Source organism: Schistocerca cancellata, chromosome 5 (genome assembly GCF_023864275.1).
Source record: "Schistocerca cancellata isolate TAMUIC-IGC-003103 chromosome 5, iqSchCanc2.1, whole genome shotgun sequence".
NCBI classification, from domain to species: domain Eukaryota; kingdom Metazoa; phylum Arthropoda; class Insecta; order Orthoptera; family Acrididae; genus Schistocerca; species Schistocerca cancellata.
This window is the reverse complement of record NC_064630.1, coordinates 274,595,713-274,607,872: the sequence shown is the minus strand read 5'-3', so window position 1 is coordinate 274,607,872 and position 12,160 is coordinate 274,595,713. Positions and strand designations below refer to the sequence as shown.

The following is a 12,160-nucleotide window of genomic DNA, read 5'->3' as shown; positions in this document are numbered from 1 at the left end:
TCTAGTGACCTTGGTGGCCACGAAGTTTGGAACGATCGGCCGATGATTCGGTTTTCTCCAAATGTGTTACGGAGCGACCGAGTGACCTCACGAGCGATATGAGATGGAGCTTCATCGTGCGTCAGAACAACTCAGTCCAAAGAATCCCGCAGAGAAAGGATCACATATTGGCGAAGCAGATCACAGTAACGTGTACCGGTCACGCTGCATGTCCTTGGTCCTTACGGTCCGACTTCCGTACCAGTTCCGGCGCCTGACGGTAAGTCATGACATTAACACAACTAACAACGTCAATACTGCAGCGCACAGTCTGAACATCATTCCTATAAAGTTTGGTGTCCGTAAGGTAAATAGTTTTCCGTCTACATAGGCTCAAGTAGCGCACGTTTAATTAAAACCACTCTGTGCATTGAACTGGCAAAAGCCTTCAACTGAAGGCGGTTGACTGAATAACCGGTGAGCATTTTCCTTGTGTCTGTATTTGTTTCCCGTCAACACCTCATATATTACCCCTGGTACCTGCGCTACATGTTAATACAGGAGACTCGGTCAATTTCGAGTAACATTTTTAATAACGTCATCTTTACGTGAATGGTACAATGTGATACGTTTTTTTGAACAGCTCTTCAAGTAAGGAAGTGGAGAACCGAATAAAAAGAAAATGTGGAGTGTGTTTAAAACAGATGCACTGCTGTTCATACCGTCGTAACGAACAAACTTAGAAAGAAGGAAATCATGTTGGTTAATGTCACCCTGGTAGCTACATAATATTTGATACATTTTTATTTTGCTTCTGGACAAAAAGCTTAAAGTCAACGTAGAAGATTGGCGGACAACGTTACTCAGTAGTATCAGTAACAGGTGAAGCATGAAACAATCAACCGGCAACGGTAATGACATAAGAGGAAATGGGAAGGAAAGATCTTAAATACGTTACACATTTTCCCGCAGTGAAGAATGAGTTAATAATTACTGACGGCGACGGTCCTGGCAATTATCTCGACTACGAAAGTATTTGTCATGACAGCCGAATAACCACATATCTCTGAAATGTCCGACAGCGACCTCAAGTTGCGGCTTATATCAACGACCGAAGTAACCTTAGAAACTATAGCTCTTTAAAGTGTCTATCATGAGACCGTTCACCCGATAACAGTGACAAACAATATGCTATCGAAGAAGATAAGGATCTGTCAATTAATTATAACTGATAGTTATTGACAACGCAGGTGTGTAGCCCAGTAATGTCTAGTCAGAAGACATGGAATTCCTTCTTCTTCATCGGTGTCTGATAAGACGATTCGTCAGCTCCAGAGAAAACAAAATTCGTCAGCCAAGATTAAAATTTCGTCATCCAAGATTGTACATATTAATTTAGTCTACGAACAAGCGAATATGTTGTAGATATATGTCACAGTTTTGTTCCTGCGAGAAATGCTAGTTTCAGCTATTCATTTCCTGCGCTCTCTACATTCAACAGAATAGATTTTCAGAAATTACCACAGCCAGTCGCCTTTCTAAACATGTATTTTTGTAAACCATGACCGGTTTCGAGCTGCCTAGCAATTCGTCAGATGATACATATATACATTCAGCACTTTTTTGTTATAGCTTCGTGAGGCTTGTTGTGTATAGTTAATAGCTTCTGCAGAGATATATTTGTTATGTGTAGCTCTTTGGAAAACATTATTCACGTTTTCGAATTGCTTTCACACACTACAAAGGTTATTACGTTTTCGAATTGCTTTCAGACATTACAACTGTAATGTGTGAAAGCAACTCGAAAACGTGAATAATGTTTTCCAAAGAGCTACACATAACAAATATATCTCTGCAGAAGCTATCAACTATACACAACAAGCCTCACAAAGCTACAACAAAAGAGCGCTGAATGTATATATGTATCATTTGATGATGAACTGCTACCAGCTCGAAACCGGTCATGATTTACTGAAATACGTATATTTAGAAAGGCGACTGACTGTGGTAATTTTGAAAACCTTTTCATATTACAGTCACAGTGTTCCACACCCACAATGAATAAAAGTTTTATTCAGCAGAAAAGAATTTGTAAGCAACTAAGCTGAAGCAGTCTCATACTCTTCAGCAGTTACAAACGCATATAAAAAATTCTCAGAATTCCATCCATCTCAAATGGAAATCAACTTTTCGAGGACAACGTCCACATTATTAAAGAGAATAGATTTATTCACTACGAAGAGCATGGAGACTAAGCTTGCAATGTTGAACGGGGCCCAGCAATATACCCTGATAGAATACCGATATTTTTTGCAACAAAACTGAAGAGTCATACTTTGGGATGTTGAAACTCGATGCTTATTCTCTACAAATTTACTTTAAAGACTATGAAGAGCAAAATTATTAGTTATGGGTAATTCTGAAACCACCAGTGTCTTTCATATTTCCTACTAGCAAACGAAGATTATTCGACAGCTGACTGCTAACGTCCTCTAAAGGATCGCAAAATTTCACAAGAATTCAATGACGGAATTACGAGCAGTAGCGCTGCCACTATCTCTCTAGTATTTGTGAAGCAACAGTAGAAGAATGAGTACTTTCCCTCTAAAGAATTACTTACCATTTTCCTCCAACAAAGTGAGTAGTGTGCCTCTAAAGATTAGGTGTAGTGTGGCCCGCAGAAAACGTTCGTCTCCTTGACGTACTTACATTGCTCTGCAGGCGGCGGGAAGTCGAAAAGGGAGGAGGAGGTTGAGAATTCGGAGGTTCTACACTCGTCTGCGAAAGTGGTGTGCGGAAACAACAAGACGGGTGCGTGAAGCGTTCTGCGTCGCTATTGTTCTCTGCAGAGGGGTAGTTCTCTGTGTCTGTCCCACGATTCAAATTCCATCCCTTGCCTATTCTAATAACTGGCAGTACTGATGTATGCACGACAATGGACCAGTGTGTCTGTTTCTTATCTTCGCTGGATCAATTTAAACGACCGGAAAACTACTCCCGTCGCTTTTTAACGTAATAATTACTTTTATTTTATGCCAGCCTAAATGAATACTTTAGTGGCTAAGTACCTCAACTGTACCTCCGTTGAAATGAAAATCAGTGCTAATAGGGGTGTCCAGAAAGTAAGTCCCGATCAGTTGCGAAATGGATACCACAGTGAAAATCTGATGAAGCTTTGCACAGTCTTTGCAGCGTCACATTACCCTTTGCAGTTCTGATCGCAAAGTAAGCAAGTAAAGATGCCCAGAAAATAGTGTGTCCCGCCAAGTATGGATGCCTGGCGGTAGATTTCGCCTCATTGCATGCAGTCTCACATAACGTAACCGTCGTGCATTTCCTTCTTCATGACGATTCTCTGCCGAAAACTGCAGGGGCAATCAAGACACTCCTGCAGCGTTTTCGATGGGAGGTGTTCGATCACCCACCATACAGTCCGGCGGTTGCTCCCTCTGATTGTCATCCGTGCCCACATGAACCGCTGGCTATAAAGACAACATTCTGGCAAAGACAACAAGCTTCAGACCAGCGTAGAGAAATCGCGGAAAGCACAAGCGAATGTTCTATGACGTGGGAAGTTGGTACAACTCTACGACGACAAATGTCAAAGACGGAGCAGTGACTATGTAGAGAAGTAGTCGGAAGTTGTAGCTAACTGTTGCAAATAAAACAATTCTGATTTTAACTGTGGTTTCCATTTCGTGACCAACCCTCGTAAATGTTTTGCTCGCACCTCGAAGCGCACGCTAGAGAGGTGAATGACGCTATTGGCTGGAGTGTACGTAGTACATTGCCCCTTGCTATTGGCCATCGCCCAACCCTCTGCTTTCTTATGTGTAAACCACTGTAGTATATCTCCGGATCTTCTGCAGCCAGCAAAGTTTATCAGTGGAATCAGTTGTGGTAAATGAGCTGCATTATTCTCATCTGCGTGGGACAACGTCAGTTCACAATTCTGCAGTCAGTTCGTGTACCGAGAAAGTAATTACGAATAAAAATCAATATTAAAAAAAACGAGGTACCCCGACCCGCCGACAGTGCGATCGCTGAAACTGGAAAAGTAGATTGTTCACTTCACTCGCCATTCGCATGAAGCACAACAAAGTTGTATGGCGTTGTTAGTCGTGCGCATGGACAATGGTTCAGCTGCCTCATTTGAAAGAATATATTTTCAGGCAGTGTATTTGAAAAATGTCATGTTACCGCCTTGAGCTACTGGCCAAATGTTTATACAACCAGTTGCAGTCGTCTGGTCATCATCAGGTTCATAAAAGTATTCACAATATACAGGAAGTGTACTCATTAATGTTAAGACTTCTATAAATGAATACAGTCCGTACAACAGTTTTTGTAGATTGGCGATGTAATTTATATTAAGGTATGGTAACACTGTATTATTCCTGGTCTCATCATCCGACGTTAACGTTTCTGTACTTCGCTTGACATGATGCTGTGAATACTTTTATGAACTTGATGATGGTCAGACAATTGAAACTCGTTGTGTAATATTTTACAGCCGCTAAAGGAGCAATACGACATTTTCCTACTTTGAACATTTGATTTCTTCCGGGAGAATCCACATCGTAGGACTAAATGGCCTCGTATTTTTCTCGCGCGAACGTGTGGTTGAAATGAGGAACTTTGCTTCCCTTTATCCTACCTAAGTGCGCAATTTACTGTCAGAAACAAAGTTGGTATCTTATTTTACGCGCAGAAATGATCATAGTCACGATCTGATAAAGATGGCGTGGTATTAACAGAAGCAGCAATAGTGCCGCCCTCCCTGCTGTCCATAGCTGTACTAGAAGTTTGTTTATGCAGTTTAATCGCACCTCCAATTGACGTTCACCAACAGCATTACTGTAGGGCGTCATTCGTAAGATATTGCAGAATGGTTTGGATTGCACAGCATGTACTAACTTTGGTTAGGTACTCATAGATTTGGTGACTGTTCGCCACTTCATGTCAGCTAAATTTTGTGATAAAAATGTCTTTGTGAACTTGCCTTCCAAAAAGTTGTCATAGAATCGAGCATTGCCGCATTTCAGACAGTGGCGAACAAGGCCATAGAGGATTATAGTCACCTGAAGGAACTAGTGGACTATCATTTAAAACCAATTCCGGTACAATAAAGATGTCTGTCGTCAGTATGAAGGGATGTGCAGTCATACACGCACTGCTACAACACAGTTTGAAAAATGGTTCAAATGGCTCTGAGCACTATGGGACTTAACATCTGAGGTCATCAGTTCCCCAGAACTTAGAACTACTTAAACCTAACTAACCTAAGGACATCACACACATCCATGCCCGAGGCAGGATTCGAACCAGCGACCGTAGTAAAACACGGTCTCTCAACAAAAATGTTGCTAAAAAGCTAGACTTGGAAGAGATGTTTTAACAAACGTGATGCATTCCTGGGACTGCTAACCACTGAATCTAAATTTCACAAAACTGAACCCATCTTGATACTAATAATGTCACAGGACGTTATCAGTTCTCTCAGATATCGGTGCAAATTCGAAGCAAAGGAGCTGGAGTAGACGACATTCCCTCAAAATTACTGAGATCCTTGAGAGAGCCAACCATTGCAAAACTATGTCTTCTGCTGTGCAAAGTATATAAGACCCCCAGTCTCCAAGAAGAATGCTATAATTCCAATTACAAAGTAGGTTAATGCTGAAAGGCGTGAATGTCACGAGGTTGTCATGCTTGTAAAATACTGACAGGAATTATATACAGAAAAATGGAAATGTTGTCAGAAGCCGACCTTGGAGAATATTAGTTTGGATTCCAGAGAAATGTTGGAAGAAGCGAGGCAACTCTAATCCTCCAAATTATCTTAGAAAGTAGGTCGAAGAACAGAAAAACTGTGTTTATAGCATAAATATAGAGAACGCTTTTGACAATCTTGTATGGAATACAATGAAATTCCGAAGATAGAAGAGATAAAATACAGAGAGTAATAGGTTATTTACCACTTTTACAGCAGTTATATGAATCGAAGGACATGAAAGGGAAGAGTGTATGAAAAGAGAGTGAGGCACGGTTGTAGCCTACCCCAGATGTTATTGAAAAATGGTTCAAATGGCTCTAAGCACTATGCGACTTAACTTCTGAGGTCATCAGTCGCCTAGAACTTAGAACTAATTAAACCTAACTAACCTAAGGACATCACACACATCCATGCCTGAGGCAGGATTCGATCCTGCGACCTTAGCGGTCGCTCGGTTCCTGACTGTAGCGCCTACAACCGCTCGGCCACTCCGGCCGGCCCAGATGTTATTCAATCTGTACATTGTGCAAGAAGTAAAGGAAACCAACGAGAAATTTGGAGAAGGAATTAAAGTTACGGAAAATGTGAGATCACCCAATGAAGTAATTCTGTCAGAGACAGCAAAGGACTAGGAAGAGCAGTTAAATGGAATGGGTAGTGTCTCGAAAAGAGAATATAAGACCAACATCAACAAAAGTAAAACAAAGGTAACTGAATGTAGTCGAATTATATCAGACGATGTTGAAGGTATCAGATTAGGAAATGAGACACTAAACGTAGTAGATTAATTTTGCTATTTAGGCAGTGAAAGAGCTGATGGCGGCCGAAGCAGACAGGATGTAAAATGCCGACTGACTACAGCACGAAAAGCGTTTCTGAAAAAGAGAAATTTGTTAACATACAACACACATTTAAGTGTTGGTAACTCTTTTCTAAAGGTACGAGGAGCGTTCGGTAAGTAATGCAACACATTTTTCGACCAGTTTCGCTTGAGAAAAATGCGGAAGTTTTTATGGGATATCGTGGAATATTCCTGCTTCAGTTCCTATAGTTTCGCGAAGTTCCGATTGCAGGTGGCGCTATATGTAGCCTTCAAAATGGCGCCTGTAACGGAGGTGCGCTCAAGCAGAAAGCTGTCATTCAGTTTCTTTTCGCGGAAAACCAGAGAATCACAGATATTCATAGGCGCTTGCAGAGGTTTACGGGAACGCAAACAAAAGCACGGTGAGTTGTTGGGCAAGAAGTCTGTCATCATCGCAACAAGGTTGCGTAAACCTGTCCGATGCCCCGCGTGTCGGCCGGCCGCATACTTCTGCAATGTTGTAACGAGAGGCCACTCTCATTCGAGGTGATCGACGGACCACAACTGAAACCCTCAATGCACAAATGGACGTCTCTGTCGGTAATACTGACGCACTCGCCCACCAATTGGGGTACTCAAAGGTGTGTATCCGCTGGGTTCCTTACCACCTAACAGAAGCCAATTAAGGGCAACGGAACCAATCTGCAGAAAGCGGTACATGGATGATGATGAGGTTATTGGTGCTGCAAGATGTTGGCCCCGACGTCAAGCAGCAGTCTGGTACCGTGCGAGGATACAGCTCCTCCCAGGAAAGTGGCGAAAGGCCGCCGTTTTGAACGGAGGTTATTTTGAAAACAGGGTTTTGTAGTCAAAAGAGTGGGAAATAATATGGTACATAGGAATCCTGAATAAAACCAACCTACTATCATAAAATGTGTTACATTATTTATTAAACGCCCCTTGTACGGAAGAGAAACGAGGACATTATGGAGGTCAGACAAGAAGAGAACAGAATGTTTCGTAATGTGGTGTTACAGGAGAACGCTGAAAATTAGATTTGTAGATAGATTAATTGATGATGAGGTACTGAATCTAATTGGAGGAAAAAGATATTTGCGACTAAAAGAAGGGATTGTTTGACAGGACACATACTGAGGCATCAGCGAATCGTCTGTTTGGTAATAAAGTGTGAGTAGGAAGGGGAATTGTAGAAGGGAAAAGCAAGGGATGAAAACGATAAGCAGTTTCAGACGAATGAACGTTTGAACGATCATTCGGAGGTGAAATGCTCGTACGTAGCACTGAGAGCTACATCAAACCAGTGTTCGAACAGAGGACAAAATGGCATGAAATACTGTCGTTGATACGGCTGCTGCTACTGCTCACAGAGACGCGAGGCCTGCGACCTGCGATGCAGGTGCAACAAACAGCCCCGAGGGAGGAGCGTCGCTGGACTAGCGATAGCCACGGTACGCCGCGGAGTGCCTCCCAGTGGGTGAGGTCGTCACGCTTCAGCGCTTCATTACTCTGGCAGTCTGGCGTGTGTACGTGTGCGCGCAACCGGGCAGCTGATTTACGGTTGCTGTCCTGCACAACGGCCGAACCGGGGGCGTCTGCTCAGGCCACCTCACCTTCTGCCGCACTAGCCGCTTACCACCGACCGGTGCGCTGGAGCGGAACACAGCCTGTCGGCGTTTTCCGCAAAGACAATAACCACACACGAGGTGACCTCACAGCATCCCTGACAATTGGTTCAAATGGCTCTGAGCACTATGGGACTTAACATCTGAGGTCATCAGTACCCTAGGACGTAGAACTACTTAAACCTAACTAACCTAAGGACATTACACACATCCATCCCCCAGGCAGGATTCGAACCTGCGACCGTAGTGGTCGCGCGGTTCCAGACTGAAGCGCCTCGAACCGCTCGGCCACACCGGCCGGCCCCTGACAATTCAGTACTCTGCGCATCATCGGGGGAAACAGAGAGGCAAAGAAGGCTGGATTTCCACCGAACTAGCCGGCCGGACTGGCCGAGCGGTTCTAGGCGCTACAGTCTGGAACCGCGAGACCGCTACGGTCGTAGGTTCGAATCCTGCCTCGGGCATGGATTTGCGTGATGTCCTTAGGTTAGTTAGGTTTAAGTAGTTCTAAGTTCTAGGGAACTGATGACCACAGCAGTTAAGTCCCATAGTGCTCAGAGCCATTTTTTCCCACCGAACTGTCAAACAACAATACAAAGGAATGTTGCACCAAACAAGAGTAGCTACTTGATTGAGAAGTAGCGGCCTCGGTCTCGTAAACTGACGTACGGCCGGGAGAGCGGTGTGCTGACCGCATGCCCCTCCGTATCCGCATCCAGTGACGTCTGCGAAATGAGGGTGACACGGTGGCCGGTCGGTACCGTTGGGCCTTCATGGTCTGTTCGGGAGGAGATAATTTTTTTTTTCCCTGAGGACCAAACAGTATTATAAATCTATAGACGATCCTATGACACGAGGACAATACCTGCAGTGAAGTGTGAACACTGTTGCGGGACGATATGGCGATAGAAGTCAGAGTACCATTGATATCTTCGCTCTAAATTACTAGAGCAATATGTGAAAGAGAATAGATTCCATTTGCACAGGAGGAACTAGACTAGCAATAATGAAGTTAAAGAAGAAGGAAACACCTGAATCGTAGAGAGTTAGGACAGGTGTGCTGCATTAGATACGTAGACCAAATAATTCAATATATACATGTCCAGTCGCACTAATGTGACCACCGCCTATGTTGCACGTCAGTCCGCCGCTCGTGGTCTCGCGGTAGCGTTCTCGCTTCCCGAGCACAGGGTCCCGGGTTCGATTCCCGGCGGGGTCAGGGATTTTCACTGCCTCGAGATGACTGGGTGTTTGTGTTGTCTTCATCATTTCATCATCATCCAGGAAAGTGGCGAAATTGGACTGAGGAAAGATTGGGTAATTGTACGGGCGCTGATAACCACGCAGTTGAGCGCCCCACACAACCAAAACATCATCACAAAACATCATCATGTTGCACGTCAACGTGCAATATCTACTCACAGACGGCAGGCGGGAGCACTGGCAGTTGCAGGTATATAAAACGTGCCGGCGGGACACGGAAAATAGTACAGTCGTTGTCGTAATGCGGAGATGGAGCGATTTATCTGACGTTCAAAAAACCATGATCACTGGTTTTCCGGTCCATGGTGGAAACATTTCCGAAACGACTGTTTTTTAACTGTTCGCGTGCCACCGTCGTTTAAGTATAGCGTGCAGGGAAAAATGGGGCTATCCAAAGTAATGGCGAGGCAACTGTGGTTCACCACGGCCATGGGCGACAGATGTTAACGACTGCTGCGGAGGTGTGACCAGGCGAAGAGACGTGCAACTGTTGAGCAACTGACCACCCATATGAACCCAGGGGCTACTAACAGCGTCTCCTCAATGACCGTTCAGCGAACTTTGCTGCATATGGGTCTCCACAACAGGAGCATGGTTCAGGCACCCATGCTGACTGCTGTTCATCGGCGATGAAGCCTGGAATTGGCTTTAGAATAAGTACATAACGCGACTGTCGGAATCTAAAGGTCTCACGAATTATTATTTTGCCATTTTATCATTTAGCCTGTCCTCTTGCATAAAAATAATAAATTAAGCTACAACTGAAAAACTTCTGTATAGACGACTGAACTTGAAGTTTTTATATACTGCTAGTCAGTACCTGTATCTTAAATAGTGACAAAATAACGTATACACACTAAAACCGAATGAAATCATGGACGACGTAGACAAGACACGAATTGATATTGTAACAGACCATAACAGGTCAAGAATATAAATTTGAATCACCCAATATGCTGAAACGGTGAACGAAAAAAAATTGTTATTACAAAGATTATTTCCAGTTCCCACAAAAACTACAATGACTGAAAAAAAAGAAAGAAAGAAACTAAGCATGTAGAAGAAATGAGTTTTATGTAGACGAAATTTAGGACATACACATTCCATCAACGGTTATGTGAACGAATAGTTATAATCACCAATGACGTCTAGGACGGACTTCGAGGTGCATTAGTTGTGGAATTTAGGACATACACATTCCATCAACGGTTATGTGAACGAATAGTTATAATCACCAATGACGTCTAGGACGGACTTCGAGGTGCATTAGTTGTGGAATTTAGGACATACACATTCCATCAACGGTTATGTGAACGAATAGTTATAATCACCAATGACGTCTAGGACGGACTTCGAGGTGCATTAGTTGTGGCACCGTGTGACCATGTTACTCAGCATCATATAGTACCCAACGAACGTGCTCCCGTGCTCGTTGTAAAAATTGAACAATGTTGAGTACTGCCTATTCTTACGGGACAAAATTGCCAACAAAACTATCAGCGCTTGACAAAGTTTAAGGAGGCGTCACTGTGGTTTGCATGTGGCAGCAGACTAGTCTAAGCATGCAATATGCACGTATGTGTGGCGTTCGGCTGTGAGAGTGGGCAGGTATTGGACTGAATCGGAACACTCATTCAGCATCTAGCCGCCGAAGTCATCCCGCCCAATCAGACGATTCCCATATTATGCGCAAGCACATCGCGGTCCATCAACATCTGCGTCTATCATACGAGCAAAAAAATGTTCAAATGTGTGTGAAATCTTATGGGACTCAACTGCTAAGGTCATCAGTCCCTAAGCTTCCACAATACTTAACCTAAATTATCCTAAGGACAAACACACACACCGATGTCCGAGGGAGGACTCGAACCTCCGCCGGGACCAGCCGCACACGCCATGGCCGTAGCGCCCTAGACCGCTCGGCAAATCCCGCGCCTATACGAGCACAAGTAAAGAACTTACTTCAATACCCCATGTAAACCACTACAGGCTAGAGACAAGTAAAAGACGGGCTACTGAATCTCAGTCCCACGCGTCGACTGCTGTGAAAAACTCAACACGACTTCTTTTCCAGTGATGCTGCAGTCGGGAAACCTTCCGAGAAGAAGCGTCGCGTCATTATCAGCGACGAGTCTCGGTACTGTACTACCTCGTATGACTCTCGTTTGCAAGTATGGCAACGCCAAGAGGAAAGACCACATTCTGCCAGTGTTTTGGAGATGCACACCGATGTTGACAATAGTGTCACATTTTGGGGAACCGTACAGTATGACTTCAGCTCATCTCTGGAAGAGATTCGGTGAACTCTGGAGACACAGCAATACGACTCATACATCCTGCGTCTTGAAAAGTTGCTTCTCATGAGACAGTATCCCAGAACAAGTTAACAACACAACAACGCTCGTCCAAACGCTTCAAGATTTTCCATATTCTGCCTGCAGGTAGTTGCAATAATCTCTTAGCTAGCTGGATTCCCAGATCTCTCTCAGTAGAACAGATATAAGACTAGTGTAAGGCTCCTTCCCTGTGCCAATTATTTCGGGTATCGAGGGGCACTTGCAACAGTTGTGGGTCAAAGTACCTGGGAGAGTATACAACGGCTATACGAACCGGTACCAACCAAAAAAATACGCACGTCCAAGCCCAAGTGGATGCAGTATCCTACTAACAAGGAACCAGCAGCACGATCGTGCTGTCGAT

The 12,160-nt window shown here is 44.0% G+C and overlaps 1 protein-coding gene across 1 annotated transcript in view; it reads right to left on the bottom strand.

Annotated features, from left to right (window-relative positions):
* LOC126187587 (band 3 anion transport protein) overlaps positions 1-12,160 on the bottom strand; it is a 588,329-nt gene that overhangs the window by 506,296 nt on the left and 69,873 nt on the right. The gene's annotated exons all lie outside the window — the stretch shown is intronic.